This window comes from Triturus cristatus, chromosome 1_2 (assembly GCF_964204655.1).
Source record: "Triturus cristatus chromosome 1_2, aTriCri1.1, whole genome shotgun sequence".
NCBI lineage: Eukaryota > Metazoa > Chordata > Amphibia > Caudata > Salamandridae > Triturus > Triturus cristatus.
In genome coordinates this window covers 570,214,766-570,240,675 of record NC_140580.1, presented here as the reverse complement: position 1 = coordinate 570,240,675, position 25,910 = coordinate 570,214,766, and the positions used below count along the sequence as shown (strand labels likewise).

The window sequence follows — 25,910 nt, the reverse complement described above, 5'->3', positions numbered from 1 at the left end:
TTTAAAACTACGTTAAAGTCTCCTCCCATAATGATTCAATCATTTACATCTCCCAGGTGAAGGAACAGAGATTGAAGATGAGTTGGATCATCAGTATTGGGGCCATAGTAACTGGCAAACGTAAACCAAGTTGCATAAATGTTTGCCATAACGTTTACCCACCTACCATGAGTGTCTGCTGTTACATTCCCGATAGCTGCTCGAATATTTTTCTTAAAGATGATAGCTACACCTTTTGTCGGTGCTTTTTGTGTTGAATAGAAACAGTGTTCTATCCAGTTATGGTCTTTAAGTATTCCCGCCCACTCTTCCTTGATAAGATGGGATTCCTGAAAGAATATAATGTCGTGATTAGTAATACGCAAATATTCCAAAACTTTCTTCCTTCTAACGAAAAACCTAAGCCCATTCACATTCCAAGATAGAATTTTTAAGTTTTGTACTCTATCCATGCTTATCCATACTTTATCATGAGATCCATTAAGAGTATCTTCTTACTTACGATATCGTGGCTTCTAGGGCAGTATTTTGTACATGAGGGCGTTTTTTTAAAATTTTACTCCCATATGTTCCCCAACCCTGTAAGGAAAAAAAAAATCTGAATTTTGTGATTTGTGTGCTTTCTCTTAAACCCCCCCACCCCTTCCCTCCCTAGGGAACCCTCCCTTAGCTCTAGAGACATATCGAGTCTCTTTCCAATGGGCTCACACCCTCCCCTGACAGATAGGATCAAATTTGTAAGTTAATCATTAATTCAATGGACGGGCCTTTAATCTGATTGATCCAAGTACTGACTTCCTCGGGGTCTCTAAAATTAAACATTATGTTATCCCACATCACTTTCAGAGAGGCAGGGAATTGGAGCTTTGCAGTGGCTCCCAAGGCCTTCAATTCCTCTATATGTTTTCCCAGTTCCGATTGCCTCTCCTGTGTGGTGCGTGAGATATCTGATCTAATGCGGAAAGACCAATCCCCCTTATTGTAGACCCCCTTTTTAGCCCTTCTGAGAGAACCTTTTCTTTTATAGCATATGTTTTAAAATTTACTAGTATTTTCCTTGGGTTTTTCCTTCCGGGCTTTTTAGTACAGGGGTCTCGGTGAATTCTTTGGATATCGTTTTCTAAAGTCGACCTCCCAATTTCAGGGTGGAAGTCATTTAGGAGATCGATTACAAAAGTTTTTATGTCTCTTCCCTCAAGATCTTCTGGAATGTTCAGAATCCGAAGGTTATTCCTTCTAGCGTTGTTCTCCAAACTCTCCAGTTTGTCCGCAAATGCTCTTTCTTTTATTTTTAATCTCTTAATCTCTACTATGTTCTCCTTAGCCTGCCTTGAGAGGTCTTCAACTGTAGCTTCTACTGCTTCCACTCTGCCCATTACTTCATTGATTCTCAATTCAAGCGCCTCACAGGCCCCCTGGATCTTTTGCTGTTTTTTTTCTCTCATCTCAGAGATCAGTTTTAAGAGTAGATTCTCTGTGGTGGAGCTAGGCCCTATCGCCTATCCTCCTACTCCTCTTCCCTGTTCGGCTGATTGACATGGCAGATTATGTGGGGAGATACTTATAGCAGGGGTCAGGATTAAACTGGAAGCAGAAATGGGATTTGTTTCTGAGTTTTTCTGCGTTGAATCTTGCTCTACGATACTGATTCATGGTTCTACTAATGCGTCCTCCATATCTATTAAGCTGGAGAACCTATTCTCCAGCTGAATCGTATCGTTTCCCTGCTCCATGGCTCCCAAACCACTGTTTATTCTCTCACAATTGTGGTTGTGGGGGGCCTGGGCAGCTTGGATACAGGTCTGGGCTTGGACTTTAAAGTAAGTACGGAGAGATGGCGTAACCCGAGTACTCACTTGATTAATTAACTTGGGTTAATTATGTTTCGTTTTTAAAGATTTTACGGATTTTGTGTTTTTTTTCTCTAATACTTGAGGTCGGATAGTTGTTTTCTCCACTTGTGATATACTAGGTGGCACTTTAGTGCAAGACAAGTCCTGCTCTCACAGACCTCTCCGGCGCAAAGTGTATCTATTAAGGGTACTGCTACTCCCCTCTGTACCTACAGCCGCAGAGCTCTCTGCACACCCTAAAGACTGTTGAGCACTATCGCTACCGGCTTCATTTCCTTCATTCCCTACAGTCCCCGTGCCCCCTTATTCTTTTTTCTTACCGGGGTCCTCTGCGAGGGGCACTGCTTCTTCTCGGCGCCTTCCCTACTGTTTTCCGAGGAGTCTAATTTTCCGCCAGCCGCCACCGCAACTAGGGCCGTACAAGGGCTTCCGCATCCGGGGAAGCCGATCCTAGCTGCCGCGCGACGACGCCTGGCAATGCGTAGTGCCACCTCCGCCCAGATCCCACCTCTCAGTGGCAGGTTGGCGCCCCCAACCACCGCGGCCACAGCGAAAATCGTCCCAGCGGCAGCCGACCTCAAATCGCGAGCCAAAGACCACCGAAAAGGAAGCCAACGCACACCAGGTAATCAGTCCATAGTCCATAAGTATATTGCGTTACACTCCCAAGACAGACGTTCCGAGGCTTACGTCCATTATGGTGTAAATTTCCCTTCCGTCAGGAGAGGGGAGAGCGCGACCGCCCGGCACTAACTAGCGGCCGCCATGTTCCCCGCAAAATGTCAATTTACCACACTTACATATACAACAACACAACGTATAGGCAACTGCAATGCAATTTGTAATTAATGTTGCAAGAGCTATATCAGCTAATAAGGGCAACCCAAGCACTGGGAGAGAATTTTGAAATCTGAGAATGTTGTAATAAATTTTACCAGAAATAAGGGAAGGACAAATCCCCAAAGGAAAAATAGGGAGGAATTTTCTTCTTACTTTCCAGAAGAGTGTTTCAACAACAGCTGTCACTTTGCTTTCCTGGATGGGAAGGAGGATGGCAGCTAGATCTGGGTCATCTTCTGCCAGACTATTTCATGAATGCAGATCGACATCTGTTCATTGATTATATGAATGTGTTACTGATTTCTTTAAACTTGAGTGATAATAACAGGGTCTATTCATATCACAGTTTATTTTCCTGTTTCTTCTATCACTATCAATCATTCAGTCTTGCTATGCTACACCCTAACATCAGAATCAGGGCAAATCAAATCAGTGACAGACTGTTGGTGTTCAAGTCCTTATTAGCTCCTGTAGGACTTCAAAAAGTTCTTCTGTACTGATCTTCCCACTACCAAATTTTGTAACTGCAACAATTGCCAAAGAAACCTGTTGTGTCTCTTACCTACATTAACCATGAGTCATGATGGGCATATTTTAGCCACTAATGTACTGTCACATGTCAAGTACGTCTGTGTAAAATTTAAATGAAATTTGTGAAATGCCCAGATTTTGTGACTAGCATAATGTCTTGAAATTTCTCATTATGTAATTTTGCATAATTTTTGCCTGCAAGAAAATGATTCACATCGGAACCTAATACTTCATTCATCTCTCACCATTGAGAGATGAATGAAAAATGATTAATCAATAAATAAAGGTGGATGTTGTATCAACAGTATCATAGGTTGTTTTGGGTTCAGTAGCTAAAGTCATAAGGTCAATTCCAAAGCCAAGGTGGGAGCGGTATATCCCACTAATATATGAAATGATGACTTGTAACTAAAGAAGTATCTGTGCAAGTCGCAGCCTGGGTAAAGTGTTCTATAATATCTAAAACATAGAATCCACACATACATATGTAACAAAAGTTTACACAAAAGCTAAATGGGACTTTTTATCCAAGGGCCACTAACCACATATACATGATACAAAAATGTTATCACAACACACTGGGATATTTGTGTACTGTGTTGACTTCCAAACAGAAATAAACGCAATCTGGCATAATGGACTCCTTCTAAAAGTTATGTTAAATTTGAAAATTCTTTCCACTAGCATAGAGAGAAACAGTTAGGTATCAAAAATCGAATGTGGGTATTTAAATGTAATTCAAATGAATGTGTTATCAATAGTATTCTCTGTTAACATTCACAAAAATGATTTACCAACATTGAGAAGTCATGTAAAGTATTTATGTGGGAAAGAAAGAAGTAAGGAAAGAAGTTTATGTTTTCATTTAGGGGGTATATGGTCTATTCACAGGGGTACATTTACATGTGAGTAGAGCTACACATGTAAATTTACGCTTACACTTTGTTGTAAATTTACATTTAAATCTTCTACACAGTGAAGACTTACATGTCTCCACACTCTGAAACAGGGGGTTGAGCTAAATTTAAAGTGTAAAGTTAGTCCTCCTAACTCTCACATGTAGGCAGAATTGTCTGTTACCTAGAGGAGAGCTCAATATGGTAAAGTATAGAAAACATTAAATAATGTAATAAAACTTTTACAGTAAATAATAAAAATATTTTTATTGTAACTATTAATGTAATTTAATTATAAAAAATGCATTTTAAATGTTGAAAAATAAAACATTGGTCACCAGTAGCAACTTACATTTAAATTAAATATGTAATCAATATTCGTATATTTAATACATTAAAAAATGTACACTTAAAGTAACATGGTCATATTTATTTATTATGTATTAAAAAATACAAAAAGCTATCCATAGAATTTATTTAAATGAATGTATTTATTTTCTTAAAAATTAAATTCACATTCATTTTTTAATTCAAAATATTTTTTCATAAAATAATTATATTTTATTTACATAAGTTTTTAATAATACATAACATTTATATATTTTCATTAAAAGTTAAAATTAATTAATTTATTTTACAATCATTTCATATCTGGTTCTATTTTAAGTCCTTGCCTCCACTATTTTTTATATGAGAATATTGCAGTACCAGTGGTTGGCCTTACTCCGGGTCTGAGATACAGTACTACAGTTTGGGGTTCTTTTGTGGCTGCATTAACTTTAGAAATGCAGTTTGTGACTAGAATTGGGCTTACTCTTTTGTGAGTAGGTGACTGCCCTTCTCGTAACCCTCTATATCCCTTCCTAAACCCCTACTGTCCCCTCCCTAAACCCCTCCAATTTAGTAGTAAGTATTCTCCATTTTCCAGCCACTTCCCCATATCACTTCCACATTTACTAATAAGGGGCCGATTCCGATCCAGGTCGGAAAGCACTCAGACTGAGCCGGATCCGGAGTGTTTTCCGACCGAGCAAGTACGATGCGGCTGTATGCTGCCAGACTCGGTTCATTCGGACTCCCATAGAAGTCAATGGGAGCCGGTCGTATGACATGTACATGGGCTCCCATTGACTGAATGGGTACGTCGCGGACATGTGCACCCCCTACAGTGGGTACGCGTCGGTGCCATATGCACCGTATATGCCTGTGTTGGGGAGACCCATGGGTCTCCCCCTGTGTCCGAGTCGTAGGGCTGCAGGTGACAGGGAGTCCGACGCGGACCCCCAAAGGCAACCACCCGGACAATTTACGAACCAGACACTCCGGCTCACACAGGCTGTCTGACGCGTACTGGCTCGATCGTGAATCGCATCCATTGCACAACACGGTTAGCTTACGACCGAGACGTACGGAGCGGTTCGGTCCCGGAAACGACTCAGTCGGTGGTTTTTCATGTAGCTCGCATCGTACTGGCTCGCTCGTACAGCTGAAATGAATCCCAAAGCTGTCCATGAGGACATTGTGGATGACTGGAAACAAGATGGAACCCTGGGGACTCTGCAGGTGATGGAGATCTTCTGGGACCTGAAGGTCCCCATGTGAATGAACTGATGTCAATTGAATAAGTAGGACGAAAACCAGTGAAGGACGCTGTCAGTGAATTCTGTTCATGGCTTCAAGGTGTGGATGAAGCTCAGATGTTTGACAGTGTCAAGGGCAGCTAAGAGGTCATGCAGTATAAGAGGGTATCTGTGGTCAGAATGGCATCAGATATCATTTGTAATGTAGCTGTCTCAATGCTCCAATGTGATCTGAAGCCGGATTGGCAGTCATGCAGTAGATGGTTAGCATTGATGTGGTGTTAAAATTGTGCGTAAATTACTTTTTTAATGACCTTGCAAATGAAGGTAGGTGAGTGAAATGCAAGTAGTTGGCAAATTCATCAAGGTCTATTAGAACATTGGAACGTTGGCAGCTCCATTGAAGACAATGGAGCGCTCCGGGCTAATACTGGCCGGTATAAGCCCAGAGCTCCAACTTTCCAATGATTGTCTTTGTTCACAGCTCTGGCTGTGAACAAAGACTTCAGGGAGCCTGAGGGGATTTCAATCCCCTCGCGCTCCCTGAAGGGCTTTGTTTTGGTAGAACATTCTGCCCTCTAGTGGCAGAATGTTCTAATAGCCTTATAGCCCTTCGTAGCAGGGCTATACCGCTGTTAATGGCCCGCTGCCGTTGTTAAAGTCCCTCGCCTTCGGCTCGGGCATTTAACGCTGCAGCGGGCCATTAACAGCCGGTATAGCCCGCTACGGCGGGCTATAAGGCTATAGTATGGATTTGTTCAGGAGTGGAAGGATCTGGCTTGTCATGAGAGATCCTGGGAAGATGCAGCACTAAGGAAGGCATTAATGATAGAAAAACTAGAAAGAGGATGAGGATAAGAAGGACAAGAGTTAGACATTATCTTTGTAGGTGGTGCATTTGAGGGTGTTGGGGATATTGATGAGGTCTATGAGAAATGGATTTAAAGGATGACCATTGTAGGATGGATCTTGGAGATGTTCTAGAGGAAAAGCATGTTTGGTTTTGTTGATGTGCTGTTGAGTCTTCTGCATTTTTTCATTCAAGAAGAGGTTGATGGCATGGCACTTGTCCATGGAGGGTGGGATAGGAAGGTTATAGAGGGGATTGATGCAGTGGTTAATTGTCTTGAATTGTCTTCTGCTTCAATTTGCAGCTTGACTAAAGATGTTGAAATAGTAATTGGCTTTGGCTGATTTAAAAATTGTTCTGCATGCTATGTGTAGGGACGTTAGTAGCATGAAGTGATTGTAGTTTCTGTTTTTTTCCATTGTCTTTCCTGCCTGCAGATAAGGAGTTAGTTGATCTTTGGCATAGCAGGGTTCTGAAGGATTTGACTATCACTTGCAAGGAGCACAGGTATTTGCATGATTTTCCAGAAATGTTTTGATGCTATTTAGAAGGTTGTGTGACATCAAACATGAAGGCAGCAAGGTAAGAGATGAGTTCAAGAGGTTGTTGATGGAGAACTCTTTGAAGGATCTTAAGGTTTGTTCTTCCATTATAGTTTGACCTTGGTGTGTTGGTTGTACGCTGAGCAGAATGATGCAGGTAGTGAGGTGGTCATGCCAGCACAGGTGGTTGGTGATGTCGAGATCAAGATGTCAAGTATGTGAACTTTAGAGTGTGTTGATGATGTTGAAGAGGAGGTGACATGCTGCACTACACTGAGGGTTCATGAGGTTGAGGAGGGTGCCTCCTGGTTTCTTTTCATAGTTAAGTTGTCTGGGAGGTAAAATTGCCAAGCATGCAGTTGTGGTTGTATCAGATAGATGAGGTCATGAGGAGGTCCAAGAATTTGCTAATGAAGACTCTCTCCAGAAGGCTTGTAGGTGATGTGGAAGCTAGTGGACTGAGTTGAAGAGAGTGGGAAGTAGTATATGAGGAGCACCAAGGAGTTGAAGGTTACCTGCTTGCTTGTGGTCCAGGACCAGCAGGACTTAAGGATGAAAACAATGCTTCCCCCCTTCTTATGAGCATGATGCACAGGTTGGATGTTGCAGCTTCTGGCAACAAAGATGCCAAGGATGTGGACGATGAGGGGGTGAACTGTGATTATCTGATGAAGAGTATGTCAAGTTTGTATTTGGTTTGAAGGCCTTTGATATCTTGAGAGTGGATTATTGCAGAATATGTGTTGATGAACATGAATGAATGAGTATTTCTAAAGCGCACAGCTACTCAAGAGTGTCCCAGCATTGAACATGGCATATCAAGTACAGAAGCATTAGTCGCTAAATAAGAGTGTTTTTAACACTTTCCTAAAAGCAGTCTCATTCATACTATTTCTCAATTGAATTGGGAGCTGGTTCCAGAAAGAGGCTACCAGAAAGGAAAAGGAAGAGGCCCCTTGCCTCTTTTTCTTAAAGAGTGGAACAATCTGGCGTCTAGCATTCATGGAGCACAGAGATCTATTAGGATAGTATTCTTGGATCCTCAAGATCAGTTTAGGACCCGACTCATGCAGAGAGCGATGAGCAATTGTTAAAGCTTGAAGATAAGTCTTTTTTGACAGGAAGCCAGGGCAGTTGCTTGCAAAAGACTGTTGCTGTGACTGTTTAGAGAGTTTAAACCATAGTCAAATTGCTGTATTTTGAACAACTTGGAGGAGATGTGTCAGTTAGTCAGGAAGACCGAAATAGAGTGAATTCGAGTAGTCAAGGTGAGATAAGTTCAGAGCATGTACTACAAATTTGTGCGCATCCCAAGGAAGAAAGAACAATAATTTCGTAGTGTTCTTAGAATCCATAGACATGTCTTAACTACCGAGGAGGTCTGCTTCTTCATAGTCAGACGGACCTCAAATAATACCACAAGTTCCTGGCTCTATTCATCGAGGGAGACATTTTGCAGGCCAACAACCCGTCTGCCAAGACAGGCGATCAAGGCCAAACAATAGAATTTTTGTTTTGTCAGGATTACACTGAAGGCTACTGGCACTACGCCGGCCCATGACTGCTTTTATACAAGCTGTGAAGGCGCTTTTGGCTTCTGGTGCAGTTCCTTTGTACAAGAACAACAACTTTGTTGTCTGCATATGAAATGATTTTGACATGAAACAACTCCACCAGGACATATAGGGGTGACATGTAGACATTAAAATTGGTCAGACTGAGCGCAGAGCCCTGAAGGACTCCACAAGGCAGGGCTTTCACTTCTGAGCAGTAAGGTCTTATCCAGACAGCTTGTTCTCTAGAATCAAGAAAGGAGGAGAGCCAGCGGAGAGCTGAGCCCATCAGACCAATTGCAAAGACTCCATGAAGTAAAATATTGTGGGAGACAGTATTGAACGCCACCAAGAGATCCAGTAGAACCAACACAACATTGATAGAAGGTGGAGTGTGCTTTCAGACTTTCTGGTGGGATGTCTATGATATTGAGTATGTATTTGGCAGGAATGCTGTGTGTGTGTGTGTGTTTGTATGGTCTAGGTCTGGAAGTGATTGTGGGGATGGGCGTTGAAGGGTGCTGGGCTTTCCAATTTGATTTCCTGTCTAATTCCTGGAGATTGATGTCGCCTCCAATTATTATTGGGACAGGACTATCGGTAAACTGTATAATAAATTCTTCTGTAGTAAAGTGATCATCCATAATAGGTCTATAATAGCAGTACGTAGTGACCAGCTCCTTCCCTTTGCTTAAAATAGGTAAAAACCATTTTCCACCTTTATCTTTTTCCTCTTTCCTTGACAATCATTGCCTAACTTTCCTAGAACTAATTGCAACCCCATCTTTAGATGCACTAGTATCCAGATATCTCACCTTCTGTTAGCAAGAATATGTTGGTAGGCCATTGGAATTCTATTTGGCTAAATGGGTCTCTTGCAATAAACAAATGTTCACTTTAGTTACCTCCAGCAACTGCATCATCATATTTATCTTCCTTGTGAAATTCACGCAATTCAGTTCTACTGATAGTATCTGACTATTATGTATTTTATTTTCCAATTTAAGATAAACTTCTGATTTAAGGTGCAATAACCTGCATAAGCTCCATTTGTCCACTCTTGAAATTCCCTCCCTATTGTCAGTCTAACTTCCCCCATTCACTCATCTATACAGGTCTGAATCTCTGTTCCCAAAGTACAAGCTCTTGGGTTAAAGGAAGATGAGTAGAGGGGTAGGCAGAATAACACACTCCATTGCACACAAATGGTTAGCTGTCAAGAATTAAAAGACTAGAATTGAACCCTTTAATGCTGAATAATTATTTCACACTGAACAAGCATAATGTAAACGTAGTTCTGAAATTTAACATCTGCATTCATGTTGCAAATTCAGATACCCAGTCCAGGAATAAAAATAAAGGGTGTTACATAAAAAACAAAGACTGATTTCAAAGTATCACCGACTAAGGCAATGTATGACATTATTTTAAAAACATCAGCAATATACAAAGGCACCCTGATAGAATTCAGAATAACTTTATTTGGTTGATAAAAACAACCATAAAAGCATACAAAGCATAAACAAAACAGATAAAATACGCCCATATTTGATAAATGTTTAAAAGAGGTAAATCCACGCACAATAAGATCCATAACAAAACCCTGCATACATAGCATCAATAAAGTGCACAGTGCCTTATTTGTAATACAACAACCCATAAAATATACTACAACGTCACATCATTTAGATACGGTCCGTAGTGACACATCATTAAACAGCAGATTGTAAAAAGCAAATTATGACAATACATGTTTCTTCATCTAAAAGACATTGGAGAAAGTGGTAGGCCAAAGGGCAATGTCTCAAATTTCTAAGTCTCAGAAATGGGACCAGGAACGTTTTACATAAAATTGACAGAAAAAAAGAAAATGGAGCACAGATTGGTAAGCGCCACTGTTGCACGGTCAAACAAACATCTAAATTTTGCTGATGCCCAAGAGGAAAACAGAGAAGGTATTTCTCTGTATCAGCTCTAAATAACAAAGAACGCTCCCATGCCCTTCTAGATTTCAACACATAACTGGCTGGGGAGGCCTCCACACTTAAGGGCAAATTATCTCCAATAGTTACTTTCTGTGACTCATCTTCAACCCTCTTATCATGCAATTGAGCTAACAATAGTGTGGTCGCCTGTTTCTTATTCATTGATTCACATGAAGTGGTGCCGTAAAATACTTGAGAAAGACAAACTTCAACAAGTAAGTTTTTCACATACTAAGGAATTGACATGTCCTTGTCACAGGCCAGTCAGTCAGTGATTTTAGCCCTCGTTAATGAGGCTTCCTCGTTGCGCCAAATGGAAAGTCACAACAAAGAGGGGCTGTTTCGAATAACATCACAAAAGTATGAGGGGGGTGGGCGCACACTGCCTCACACTCCAGCACTCAGTTTGCCCCGATGCATCATAATAAATGCAGCGCATGATAACACTTTCTTTGGTGTCAGGCTTTAGTTTTTCTCCATTTTTGGTGCAGCCAGTGCTGTGCATCTTTAGACACGTGTTTCAGGATAATTGTCCTTCTTCAGTAGAGAGCAACACATTTTTTGGGGGGGCTGGCGATTCTGCCCAAAGTCTTCTCAGGTCTCCGTACCACTTGCTGGGTGCAGGTGCATCAACCAGAGCTCGTCAGCTCGTTAGCTCAAGGGAGCCTTTTCAAATAGGAGGGGGGTGGTCGCACACTGCCTCACACTCCAGCACTCAGTTTACCCCGATGCATCATAATAAATGCAGCGCATGATAACACTTTCTTCGGTGTCAGGCTTTAGTTTTTCACCCTTTTTGGAGAACATCACAGAAGTAAGTAAGACCCAGTTTGCTATAGCAGATAAAGTACGAGGAGCATAATGAAACACCCAAAGCTCTCCTACAAAAATTATTTTCCTCCCTCTGTAGTGTCATACAAGCAGTGATACCGCATACACCCGACAGATAGGACATTGTGCCACATGTATAACCGGATCCAAAGGCCAACCATTAGAGGGGTGCAAGAGACTAAGGAGTGAGCCCACTGATCTTGTCAATTTTGCCCTGCTTTGTCAAATATGAGGAACCCAGGAGCCTGCCATGCAAAAGGTTATACCTAGATATGAATTTTTTTTGTGCTTTCTAAATTATTTGGACCTATTGTAATTCTAAGGCCCGGAGGCCTTTTGGCACCATGTCATTATAAAATATTTGGAAAAATTGTTTAAAAGATCGAGTTTTGACATAAAAGGCACAAAGGTATGAACTAGCGCTCTCAGGGCTTTAGGTGTGCGGCCATTAAAACCGCATCCTCTGCGTATAGAAGTGCGGGAAGCAAGGTGCCATTTATCTTTGGGATAACTAGGGTACTGGCTGCCAATTGAGTACTTAAGTTGTTGATGTAAAGAATAAATATTAAGGGGGCAAGTACACACACTTAGCGCACTCCACGGTGGGGCTCAATGATACTTGACAGTTCACCTTTTTGTCAATATCACACCCTTACTGAGGTGTTAGAATGAAGCACAGCCAATATGTGAATTAGAGCCCTGTCTAATCCGATTTCATAAAGATGTTGCCAGAGCCTATTTTTGTTTCCACAATTGAAGGTCATCGATAAGTCCATAAGTCCTAAATACAGAAGAGACTGGCTACCGTATACTTGCCAATTACCAAGTTCAAATTGAGGCACTGCTCCACAGTGCGGCTTTGATCGTTCTAGTGGTTCAGGCTTCAGTCAAATTGGTTTCCAAACCTGAAAGTTCTGAAAATAGGCCCAGTTTCTAAGTTGTTCCCAAGATTATAATATGAACCTAGCAATAGTTAGATCAAAGCACATGACATCGAGTCTTACAATTAAATGTATTTTACCAAATTAAAAGGACTCTCTTCCATGTTGGCTTTAAATCCTTACGCAATCCACACAACTCGTAGATTAGCACAGCACGCTTTCAAAAGCACGTGTTTTTCTTGGTAATTACTTTGGGTAATATTTGTGTCTGAACTGATGCAACCCCTTTCTCCACCGTTGCAATCAGGGGCAGCTGGGCCATCGACCCCCTACACCCTCGAGAAAAACCAAAAGATTGAGAACAGCAAGCAGCTGATGCGAAATTTCTCTTGCTGCTCGGTGACAACGTTTGCTGAATATGTGTGGTTTTCGAGGGGGGAGTGGGATTTTCCGCCTAGAGGGTGGCCTCCTGCACAGTGTGGATGTATTGGTCGGGTGAGGCCTCCATCGCCATTGCAGCATTGGTCATGGCAGTGACAACACTTTGCTGGATGTGGTGGAATTTATTGACAGGTATAGGGTTCCCTTTTTAGATCGAGCCTAATCAGCGTGCAAGCGCTGCTTAGGATCTGACCTTTTGGAATCGGTCTGTACTTTTTGGAAAGCTCGTGCATGTACTGCACTGTTTCCAATGAGTATTCGTGCATGTAAGGCATCCACCTTGTGGGTGCGAGCAGCTGCGCCTTCTGTTTCCAATGATCGCACCCGCGCTTGTTAATAGGAAACAGATGGCACTGCAAGGTAGATGCCATACATGCACGAGTGCTTTTACTTTCTTGCCGACTGTCACCCCTCACAACCCGCTGTGGCTTCTCCCCCCCTCCCCACATAACCCGGGCTCCGCTTCCTGGAGTGGAGTGACGCAGCTCCACCAGCACTATCAGCGCAGCTCTGCAGCTCCTCTGTCAGCATGCGGCTGAATGAGGCAGTCAGGCAGGAAACCGCTTTTCTTTTCCTTTTGTCTTGTTACTTTTTATTCACAGCATGTTGCATTTTTGGTTCTCTGCCTTTTGTCTTTAAGTATCAGATGAAATGTTCCAGAATTCAAAGCCGGTATGGCTGACGCATGACACGGGGCCCCTTGCAAGGCCTGTATGCCCTCATGCGTACTGCTTCCTGCTTTGCACCTTCACTCTGCCCTCGTGCCTTCACGCTGCCCTCGCGCCTTCACTGCCCTAACGCCTTCACATTGCCCCCAGGCCTTCGCACTACTCTGCATGAGATGTGTCTCACTCCTCCACTCCCTTTTCAGGTTGACAACTGAAATCTGGGTCCTTGACATAAAAACATGTAGTAGGCGGAATATAGCAGTGCAATAGGACATTCATGCAAGGGGGCGTGGTATGGGAGGGCAACATGACTTTTCACCCACGGAGCCAACAGTCCTTGCACCGTGCCGGGGGAAGTATCTCTGTAAGAGGCCACAGGCAAAGCTACATGCTGTGCTGATGCCATCGGGCACTGTGTTTTTAGACGAAGGAAAAAAGAAGTCTGATTTATCGGCGCTGGGTCATATGTGTCTGTGTGGGGGCGTGTGTGTGATGTTCTATTAGTCACACACCTATCCTGTTTATGCAAAGTAAACTTGCATCGTGCGTTCCCCTATATATTGTGCTCTTCGCATTTGCATCTCGCACTCTTACAATCTCCCCTTGCACGTTTCAAATTGCACACCCCTTGAGCACCAGCACCTATAAATGTCCACCCACCGGTGTGCATCGCCGCTTAGCACACAAGGGAAGCTTGCACTGTTGGTCCCGTGTGGCACATATCCTGTGTGTCAGTGATCTTTACATTTCTGATGCCCACATGGTACTTTTTGTGTATGTGAGTGCGAGAGGAAACTGCAATGTGAGGAAACCTGTTCTCGATGTGTAGATGAAACCTGCATCCTACACCCCCTTCACTCCACCCAACCCGATAATGTCCATCATTTTGTCTTTTGAAAACGGAAACGTTTTTCACAAACCTTCACCAACACACCACAAGGAGGCAGCATGGATAGCACCTTCCAAGTATCCATAAAACAAGCATTGGCATAGCCAATAGGTCTCGTCTTTGGGACCTTATAAGTGTTTAGCCATGCAACAGTTGATGTTGTTGCTCCAAGGATATTGTACTGCATAACTAAATACTTATAAGGTTCTAAAGGCGAGACCTATTGGCTATGCCAATGATTGTTGGGCGTGATAGCGGTTCAGTCTTTGGTCAAAATGGTCTCCTGACACTGAAAGTCCTCAAAATAGGACCAGTTCAGAGTTTTTTGCAAGATTATCATATCAACCTAGCAAAAGATAGATTATATAGCATTAAATCTGAGACTTACAATTAAATATCTTTTACAAAATTAAAATGATTGTTTTTTATTTCCATGTTGGCTTTAACTCCGTACGGAATCCATTCAACTCGAAAATTAGCACAGCACAGCTTGCTTTCAAAAGCACCTGTAATTTTTTAGGGGTAATGTTTGTTTCTTTCTTAACTGACATTTTGTCTCTGATGCAAGCCCTTTCTCAACCGTTGCAACCAGGGGTAGCTGGTTTTAGTAGCCATTGGAGGCACCACCCCCCCTACACACTCGAGAAAAATAAAAAATATTAAGAACACCGAGCAGCTGAAAATAAAATTATCTTGCTGTATGGTGACAATATTAGCTGAATGTGTGTGTTTGTTGAGGGGGTGGGGGCATGGCGCCTGGAGGGTGGCCTCCTATGGAGTATAGATGTATTGGTCGGGTGTGGCCTCCTTCAACCTTGAGGCACTTGCCATGACAGTGACAACACTTAAGTGAATGTGGTGGAATTAATTTCCAGGTAAAGGTTGTCCTTTTTGGACGTTATTTTTATTGGCCTGGGGTAGGATTAGTAGAGCCAATTAAACAAATTGGACAGGGGTGGGGCAGGCAGATGTAGAGAATGGTTGGAGTGGGTGAGTCGGTGACCTCTGCTACCCAACTGCTGCTGTTTTTTATCATGAAGGGGCAGGTCTGAGAGAGGGACCCAACAGCTTCCTTCCACATTAAGGGGGTCTTTAGGATGGCGGACAGACTCCAGTTCGTCCGCCATCCTGGTGTAAATCCGGACCGTCTGCCGTGTATGCGGCGGTTCCGCACACCCGATCAGGATGCGACCGCCACCATGTCGGTTGTATCTTGATTTTTAACATTGCGGCGGGTGCTGCTGACAGCATGTCATACCATCGTAATGTGGCGGAGGGTAAATCGCGAAATGATTGCGGAAGGACCGCCAAAGCATGGCTGGTGGCGACGGGCCTTCTGCAAACGTAATTGGGCCCCAAGTTAGTTAGGTATCCAGGCCAGTGCCCACGAGATCAGTGCTAGGGGATCATGCCCACCGCCCACGTGGAAGAAATTGTGAACCCGTGGAATCTGTTTGCGCAGGAACAGTCAGCAAGTCTGTGTGTGGTGGTGGTGTGTTTTTTTAATCCTTGTGGCTGACCTGCTGCTGCCGTGACCGACCTCCACTCCAGCGGCGGCTCCCCTGCTACAGCGGAGGAGCGTCACCAGCCAAAAACGGCAGAAAAGGAAAAACTAAACAACACTTGTTTAATTTTTCCTTTCCTGCTGAGTCTTGGGGCGGGGCTTGGGAGTGACGGGCACTGAGGGGAGTGGTATTGCACCCCCATCACTAAGCATGATGGTTTGGCTGCCCGATCTGAGGCTGGGTTGGACAGAGCAGGCGCAAACTCACAGTATGTCCTGGAGCGCAAATCGAGGGCGCCTGAAGCTGCTCTCATGTTTGAGAGCAGCTTCAGGATTGGCTGCAGGGTATTCTGGGAGCCTATGCCATCCGGACAAGGTGAAAAGGAGCAGAAGAGCGCGACGGGGACAGCTGCAGATAAGATTATTTTTATTTTTGTTACTCCCCCCACGATCCTTAGTGCCCCATCTCCCCCTCTCTCCCACCTGCCTGTCCCCCACTCCTCCAGCATACTGGCTGCTCCTGTCCGAATCTCCTCTGTTTCTACTGCCTGTGCTGTCCCCCTGCCACGCAGTCATTGGGCCCTGAGTAACGGACCAAGATTGATAGCAGGCATGACGGCGTAAAGTAAATTACTATGGGAATATATAAATGTTATCTTTCAAGTTTAATTGTGGGCCCGGACAGTGAGACAAGATATTGATGGAAGGGCGTAAACTGAGAGGCCATTACTGCTAATTTTCCAACAGCCTTTAATATCTCTTGGCCAGAGCTCCATTTAATACCTTTTTGAGCCTTTAGTTCACCCACACCGCGAGGGAGGTGTTATTTAAACAAAAAGTTTTAAGAAGTTTCCTGAATTTGTGATTATTCAACCTAAGAAAGCATGGATAAATGATTTTCTAATAGGAAAAGAGGACCTGAGAGTCCATATTCTGAAGGATCCATGCTGTTTTGCTATTTATTAAAAGTGAGTGAGAGTCTAAACATGAACTGAGGGGCATTCCTGTCCCCGCTGTGATGACAATACTATTAGTAAATTAAAAGATGTACCCTATATGTAGCCTAGATTCTTATAAAAGCTAGAATCAAAAAAGGCTTTTAAATCAAACACAAGAGGTGTGTTGTTGTACAGCGCACATCCTTAACTCACGTATTTGAAGGTGCTCTCATATGCGATAACAAACAAGAAAAAAGCCTGAGGAAATACAGAATTTGCCTAGGCTCATACAATTTGGTCAAACAGGGTTGTAGTGTTGATCTCCGATAAGGTGACTTGAAAAATCAAAAAAGTGTATTTCTTTCACACGCAGATGGGCGTCACATAAGTACATTGGATCATTGCACATTATGAAAGCAACGAGAATAGTTACTAGGTAGTTATGTATCCAGGGCAGTAGGGTCAGACCTAGGGGAGAGGATGTGGTGTTACGGCCACAGCTGCGAAGTTTGGAACTGGAGAACCAAGTTCTGAGTCTCGGCGTTGGCTTAACAGCTGAGGCTGTGATTAACATTAATGCCAAAAACACTGATTGATTTCCGAACAATAAATGCTAAAATGTTGAGGTAATTATGCATATTAGCAATTTCGTTTCTCGGTCTATTTCACCCGTTTTACCTAATCTTGCATTCCCTAGGAGTGTTAGCTATTTCCATGTGTTTGTGTTTTTTGTGTGCACCTTATTACTCTTGCATAGAGTGAGTTGTGCCAGGTGTTTTTATCGGGTCATGATTGAGAACTCTTGCACTGAGGCTGAAGGCAGTGCAAGTTTCTTATAGTGCCTGTCATTGGGTTGGCTTCTCTCTATGCAGAGCACACAGAGCAATGGTCATGTATTCCGGATACAATTCAAATTCTGTGTAAATGTATGTGAAGAAGGTACGCAGTTGTGAAAATATTGACATAGTGAAAGTAAAAGAAAATAAAGTGCTTACATGTGAGTGAGTGCAGCATATGTGTGAGGGAGCTGAAGTGAATGAAAGGCAAGAAACTGGAGGAGAGAGGTAAAAGAGGGTGCTGAAGAGGAAAAAGAATGTAAGATATGCAGATGGATGAGATGTGGGAGAGACAAATGGTGTACATGTCTAAAGTAAAGTGCACATAACTGAAGCTCAATACTTCCACAGTTAAATGTCTAAGCCACACCCCTTTTAGAACCCCCTACTTTATCATTCCACATAAAGCCTTGTCTGCTCATATTTCAATACGACTGGTTGCAGCCAGTCGCTCTAGGTACATCCCAAAGCCTGGTTAGAGCATTTTCTTCCAAAGTTGATGCCACATGCAGTGCAAGACACTGGGCAAGCACACACTTTAAAGTGCCTAAAGGTGTTGTACTGTACAATGTGCACAGTACAGTACATTTTGATTATATTAATACATTCTTAATGAGTTTAAGTATTTTAAGACTATGCATTCACAATTGCTTCATAAATCTTCGTGTTTTCTTACTACATTTTTTATTTAAATTTGCTTTAAAATGCACCATTTGCCAATCTTTTTCAAATTTTTCTGGGGGGGTGGGGGGGAAGATCCCTCCTGAACTCCATGTTTGTCCATTAAGCTTGCTTGCTTTGCTTGCTAGTCATACCCAACTTTTACACCCCCTCACTTTTAAATGTCACCAACCCCCACTGGTTGCAACCCTTTTTGAAAACTCCAGATGTTTTGTATACAGCCCCTACAAACTTTTTTTAATCTCAACCAGCTCCTACATCAGAAATTCTTGGGGCTCATTCATATGTCTTACACAGTGGCGGCTGGCAGGGAATGGGGTGGTGAGGCGGGGGTCGGGAAAAAAAACACTACCTTTTTCTGCGGCCACTGTCTCTCTGTCGTTCCTTCTCTTCCTGGCAAGTCTGGAACCAAGAAGCATCCAGATTCTCCTTATCCAATCACAACACTCTAATGCAGCGTTGTGAATGGTCTGAGCACTGTGGTTCAGCACTCAGGGACTGGGAGCCTGGGCATGCTTCCCACCAGGCTGTGTAATGCATCCCGGTGGGGAACATTCTAAGTGTGCATGACGCTTTGGCCGGTCCAAGACAGCCGGCCAAGCAGTCATGTGCACTTTGAGAGTGTGCACTCACCACTCCTCCCAGGCTCCGACACCAGCCCGTCCTGCCTTAACCTAGCCCCGTAGTGCAGAAAAATAAAATGATAATAACATAGTTATCATTTTATTTGTATTTTTCTGCTGTCAGAGCAGTGGGGTGTTGATCCTCCACCTTAGCGGAGGAGAAGCCCCTGGTCTTACATCTGTAGGAATGCTTTTGAACATTTGAGTAAGGATCAAGGTGTACACTGGGACCTCTGAGGTCCATTTTGGTCGTAGCTTCCTCCCTGGGATTCTTATGATCTCTACTAGGTAATTCCAGGCTTCCTGTAAATAAGAAACAGAAAGCTCTGCATTCCCTTCTCTGATAATAATCTTCACTAAATTTGTATCAGAGATAGTATACGGAGCAGAGAGTCTGTGAGTTCTTCAGTTTTACCTGCAGGCAAGGTATACTGATTCTGAGTGGAAGATATGTAATATGCAGCAATCCCACCGAACTGTGTCTACTGTGGCAGAAAATAACTTACCTTTTTTAATGTGCTCTTGGATCTTAGACCCCATTTAACTCCTGGGTCACAAGCGCCTGGTCTTGTTGCACATTTATAGGTAGATAGAGACTTCTTCTTTGTCTGTGATTAAGTCTCATACCATAAATCAAAATGGAAGTTCCAAATGCACACTCCAAATGTCATCAGTAATAAGCAGAAGGTAACCAGTATCTTGATGTGCAGTAGTGGAAAGTGCTCAATCTATGAACACTGCATTGAAAATCCCCAAACTAGCTACTTCCCACGGTTGAAAGACGTCCCACTGTGTAGTGAGGCTGCCAATTTCAAGAATAAAAACATATTGCTTGCTCTTGAATCAATCACAAAGGTGAATCACAAAAACCCGCAGTGAAATGTCCAAAAAGAGAACTAATTCAAACCATTATGGTTTAAACCTTACATTTCAGCATTTCCCCAATCCTTTTTGGGCTATGCTAGCCCTTTGTCTGGGGGATTAACTAAAAACAAAAAAGTTAATAATATATAAGTGAGCAAAAATGCTATATCAGACAACCATTATGAGCTGAAAAGACCACAATTAAAAACCACTTGTGGGAAACTACATGCCTTAGTTGAACACCAGATCATGGAAAGTGTGTTGCATGACAGTATTAAACACCAAGGGCGCAAATGGGTTTTAGACCCGTTTGCGCCTGCAAAAAACCTGTGGTCCATGTACTAATCCTATTTTGCGAGTCGCAAATCAATTCGGGACTCACAAAATAGGATTAGTGATTTACTATTAGGAAGGCGCGCCCAAGGGCGTCCCTTCCCAATAGCGACTCCTTAAGATATGTAAGAATGTTTTGCAACCTCAATTGCGGTCGCAAAACATACGTAGTTTACCACCCTTCTCAGAAGGGTGATAAATCTCTCGCTTTACTACCCTTCCCATTTGTGAATGCATACGCAAATACCATTGCCTGCCCTTAAAAAATTAAACTGAAAAGTTTCTTTTTTTTTTTTTAAATGCTTTATTTAAAAGCAGTCCCAGACATGGAGGTCTGCTGACCCCAGCAGGCCACCATCCCTGGGAGTGCCAGCCATTCCCAATGGGGTCGCAAATTGCGACAGCCTCATTAATATGCATGAGGCATGCAGTTTGCGACCCCAGTGGGAATCGCAAACAGTGTCTCAGACACTGTTTTGCATCCCAATTAGTGAGTCACAAATTGTGAGTCGCAAATGCGACGCAATTTGCAGCTCGCCAATTGGAGGGTTATACATCTGTCCCCAAATCATGCTACATGTGCTGTGAATACCAGAACGCCATGGTAACCATAACCTTGCCCAAAACAATTTCTTGAAACAGGAAGCTATTTCAAAACATAAATCGTGATAAACAACAAACACTCCAGGACCATACGTCGAGATCATGACTTCAAAATCGGAGTAACAAACAATACATCAATACAGTGCACATCATGCACGTGATCCACCGTGCATCACCAACTAATGAATAGTCACTCGTAACAGTGCTCATAAAACCTACACATGTCTGCGGTAAAACGAATTCTCGAGAGGTGGTGAATCAAGTACATAAGCCGAACACAAGCTGGTAAACTAAATTACTTGTGCTTCAATAGCAGAGGGTCTCTTATGTCGCGTAGTCCCCAGCCTGAGAGCATGCAAAATAACGAACAAGCCACACAAGGAGCTCATAACCAAAGTCTTTATTCATCAGCATTCAGCATCCAACTGAACATCTCATTATCTCATAACCATTAGTAACCACAACTTAACTCCTACCATATATTTACATAATTCTTTCATTGAGTCCCCACAGGACCACGGTGCCCTAGCGCTCATAGTCCTAAAATACTACATCATCCACTTTGTTAAACAAAATGATGTAAACAGCAGTATTACATTTCTTTGATACGTTCTCTAGGTGCTCGCACTGTTTGACCAGATCACATGGTATGAGGTAGTTGAGATGCCCCCTAAATGGACACCAAGGGTACAGGAGCTGATGTTTGATCTAGGCCGTCAGGTGAGGCAGGCCCTTCTGGGATTACAGGGGCTGATAAATGTTGAGATAGATGTCTGAAGTGTGATGAGTCGCCAGCGACGGCCCGTATAGGGCGTGTTACCGGGGTGGTGACGTGGGGCAGAGGAGGGGCAGGGTAGGGGGTTGCAAAATGTGGCATACGGCCGATTGCAGGTAAGTTACGAAAAAAATAAAGAAAACAAATTTTGCTGCGCGATCAACGAAATTCGTTTTATTTATTTTTTTCGTCGAGACCGAGGGTGACCGTGAGCATGACCGTGAGTTCTTGGCGATTACAGAGACACGCAGAGACCCGGTAGATTTTGGCGATCTTGTGAGATCGTGTGGGTGAGTCCGGCGGTGGTAGTGGAGGCGGAAGAGGGCGGATAGGCAGCGTCTGCTGTTAGTCCTGAGGAAGGCAAGAATCTCTGGCAGAGCAGCAATCAAGTAAGTCGACCTGGTGAGTGACTTGCATGGTCATAATTGCCCTAAGACGTCAAGCTCCCCCATACGTCGCATTGTGCTCCAGCCTCCCTTGCCCCCCATGCCATAGACCCCGCTCTCACCCCCGCTTGTGGGCTCTTTCGGACTTTGGCTTTCTCTTGCTGGCTGCCTCCGGTTCCGGTCTCTCATCTTGCCTGGCCCTGGTCAGCCTTGGTCTTTTAGATTACGCCTTCATTGCTCTGCACCGCTCTGGCCCCCTGCTCGCCCCCCCCCCCATCCCGACAGTTAGTCGGCAGTCCTGGTCGCCTGATTGCTCGTCAGTCAGTCAGTAGCTCTGCCAGCCTTGGTTCTGCTCCCCCCGCACCCTCCAATCCCCCCAGCCCGTCGCTACCAACGACGTTGCTCCTACTGCCCAGGGGGAAGCTTGGCCTCCGCCGGATCGCCCCCCCCCCTGCTGGGACTTTACCGGCGGTCCTGCCGGATAGTTTGTGGACGCGGAGTCTTGGGGGGGACAGGGTCCTGGGAGTTCAGCGGGGGTCCTAGGCTTCAGGGTCTTCCCTCTGGAGCTGCTGGGAGCAACTGTCGGGAGCTCGCGGGCAAGGGAATAGCAAGTGGTTGGGTAGGGACCAAGTAAGCGGGGGGGGTGCCATTGTGCATGCTGTATAGTCAGCTGAGTTTGTTCTTTTCACCCTGGACAGGCTCGGATAAACTCACTAAACCTGTCCCGGAGGCAATTTGGTCCTTCACGCCCCCTCTCCTTCCTGCAATTACATCCCAGCTTGACTGGTATAGCAGGCAACCGAGGGTGTGACTGATAAAGGCTCGAGTGAACCAGTCTATTAACACACAGACGTTAATAAGCCTTGCACAACAACAGAAGTGATGAGATCCGGGAACATGAGAAAAACACTTCCTGTTTCAAAACGGAAGAAATCAAATCGGTTGGCCGCAGTCGCGGAGTCTGCTCCAGCCAATCCGGAGTTCGTACCAGATCCCTTGGTCTCATCGAAGGCCCCCATCCTGTCACCAAAGGGACGGCAACGTACCAATAAAAACATCATGCTACCATCCCATATATACTCTGCGAGCACCTCAAAATCCCATTCTCATTCGTTACTGGATTATTTTTAAAAAGTCCCCGCGGCAATCAAGTCTTGTGCTCCAAACCAAGTCTCTGAGCCAAACACAAAATCAGTTATCACTTCCGTCCATGATCCGGAAGTTTTCATCTTTGGGTCAGCTCCCGACGTTCGGAAAACTGTTTCAGAATGTTCTATGATTGCAACCCAAATATCGGCTTCAAGTCACCATCAACCTTCACCAAGTCAGTCTCCCCCATGACTCCGTTAATCAAGAGCTCTGCTCTAATCAGCAATTTTTTGTGAGTCCAACTCATAATTTAAGTTTTCAAGTTCCGCATGTATCTCAACCAGAGAATCTTTTGGTTATGCCACTTCATAACCCTCAGGAGTTTGAGATGCCCCCTATTGCGCCTCATTCTCATTTAATTTTTCCACAAATTCATGGTCAAAAAGACTTGATCCCCATTTTTGATACACTCAGTGCCTGTTCACCACAGGTCTCAAGTTTTCTGGAGGGGAGCCCAGACCAAGTTAAACCACAACAGTGCCCACTCCCATCTCAAGTAGCAACTTCAGCCCACCCAAAGGTCCTACAAAAAACAGAATTAAATGATCAACGGCTAGTAGATCTGTCTTTTTCTTTTATGAACACCTCCAATTCACTTAATAACACCCCCAATTCTAGATCTAAAATGGACCTTCATCATGATACCGCCACAACCACGACTTTCTGGCCTCAATTACTTCAGACTTTTCAATCTACAGTCACGGCCCTAAATTATCACTCGGACAAATTGGACACCCAGGTGGATTTATTGAACACTTTAGCTTTGTTTACAGCAGGGATTGATGGTAAATTGGACAGACTAAATAATCTAATAATGAGTGCGCAAGCATCTTCAAAATTGATACAGTCAGTCTGTTGTTGCTCGCCTATTATTGATTCCCTCTCTTCGCTCCCAGACGTTCTAACTAGCGTCTTAAACGAAGTAAAATTGCTGAAGGGTGGTGGTGTTCTGTCTTGCCCTGATCTACCCCCTCGATCGTTCCCAATCCACAAATCAGAAATGGTGAAGATCCCGTTGCCAATGACCATTGGGTTACAGACGAGAGGGGATCGAAAACTTTCTACGACACAGTCTGACCATCAAGACAACTCGTATCAAGCCCAAGGCTCCTCACGTTTGGTGGTACCGCCGGTACAAGCCAGTACTAGCCCTCAGACAGCAAATGGGCTTTCCAATTTTATCGATAGCAATGTGGCAGGGTCAAGTGTTAATTCAGTTGTTGCTGTCCCCACCATTCCGGAAATGCACCACCCTCCCATGCCACCTTGTAGTAAGAGAGAGCGTAAACGTCAGCGAAAACAAAGGAACAAATCAAGACCTAATACAAAAGTTGATCTTCCAAAATTATTCCCGTTGTTCTCAATTGTCACCAATAAAAACACCTCAAGAACTTTACAATCCCCAGCAACGCCAATATTCTCTTCTCGAAGCCCTGATAAGGCAGATATAACCTCAACTGCCAATCAACAGACTCCTCTGGGCAGTCCTGTGCAAAGCACCGCTCCAGGGCAAATCGGGCTTTTAGAGTCTCAGCCGGCCATAAATAAACCAAGAGGCAACTCCAACGAGATAATTACAGCGAGGCCTTTAGTCACATTACCTCAACCCCAATTAGCAGCACCGTCAAGTCCATCTCGACATAGACCCATTTTCCAAAATACAATCCTCAATACCACACCAATCTCATTGAAAGATCCTCGGACATCTGGACAAGGTACATGTGTCCTTCTTCAATCTCATCAGAGAGCACACTTAGACTCCCCAATTCCCAAATCTACACAGCCCAAATTAATCCGGATCTCCGATATTGCTAATAGTGACACACAGCACTTAAAAATTCTCCTTGCCCCCGAATATAAATCAAAAGGTCGGCAGGATATACTTAACAGATCAAATATAATTAAATTAGCAAACAGTGTTCCGGGTTTTGAGGCTTTGATTTCGGATGATATCGAGTCAATTGAATTTCTCCCTCCAAGGGGTACTCAACCCTCATAGGTCACTGTGGCGTCTTTTAAGTCCACCACCTGGGTACGACTATTTTTAGATCAAAAGGTCACATTTCGGAAATGGGGTATCCAAATCTACCCCTATTCCAGGCCAGGTTACCCAACAATGTTATCTCAACACTCCTCTACCTTGCTAAGGCCGGTCAGCCATAGACCTGGGGGGGAAAAATAGGCCATATTCAATCCTCAAAAACACCTTAGGTCCAATACAATCGACTGAAGATGGTCGGTCTAATCCCCTGACTTTCGATAAAAATGCCGACTGGGGCTGGCTATCAGCCGCCCTCTCTCGTAACATATCAGACTGACCATGTGATGAAAATCGTGTAGCACAGGTTCAATCAAGACGCCACTTACCTCCTTTCACAATTACACCGCCCCCCTGTCGCAGTCTTTGCTCACCATATGTTCATGGAACATTAGTGGTCTCTCTCAGAAAATCATGAATTTAGAGACCCATTCTTTTGTTTTTGGCCATGATTTAATTGCCCTTCAGGAAACATGGGCCTCTCAAACCAGTCGTTATTGGTTTTATTGAACTTTGGAAACCGGCAATCAGAACCTGTCTTTACGGCCACGCTAAAGGTGGTCTGTCGATTTATGTTTCAAACAATCTAAAAGGTCCGATCGAGTTACTGAACTTTGACGAAGACTGGCTACTTGATGTTAAAATTGGTGCATGGAACAAACACTTTTACTCCTAAATGTGTATATTAACCCTAACACCCGTACAAAAAAGGCCCATTTAACGTGTTTAATGAAAATCATGTGTGACCTGGTGGTGGATTATCCCCAATCTGATTATATTATTACTGGAGATTTTAATACTAACTTTTTCCAGGGTAATCCTATCGATGTGGAAGGGCTT

General features: G+C 43.7%; 1 protein-coding gene across 1 annotated transcript in view; it reads left to right on the top strand.

Moving 5' to 3' along the window:
* The window catches only part of KAZALD1 (Kazal type serine peptidase inhibitor domain 1), a 194,078-nt gene that overhangs the window by 128,152 nt on the left and 40,016 nt on the right, over positions 1 to 25,910 (top strand). The gene's annotated exons all lie outside the window — the stretch shown is intronic.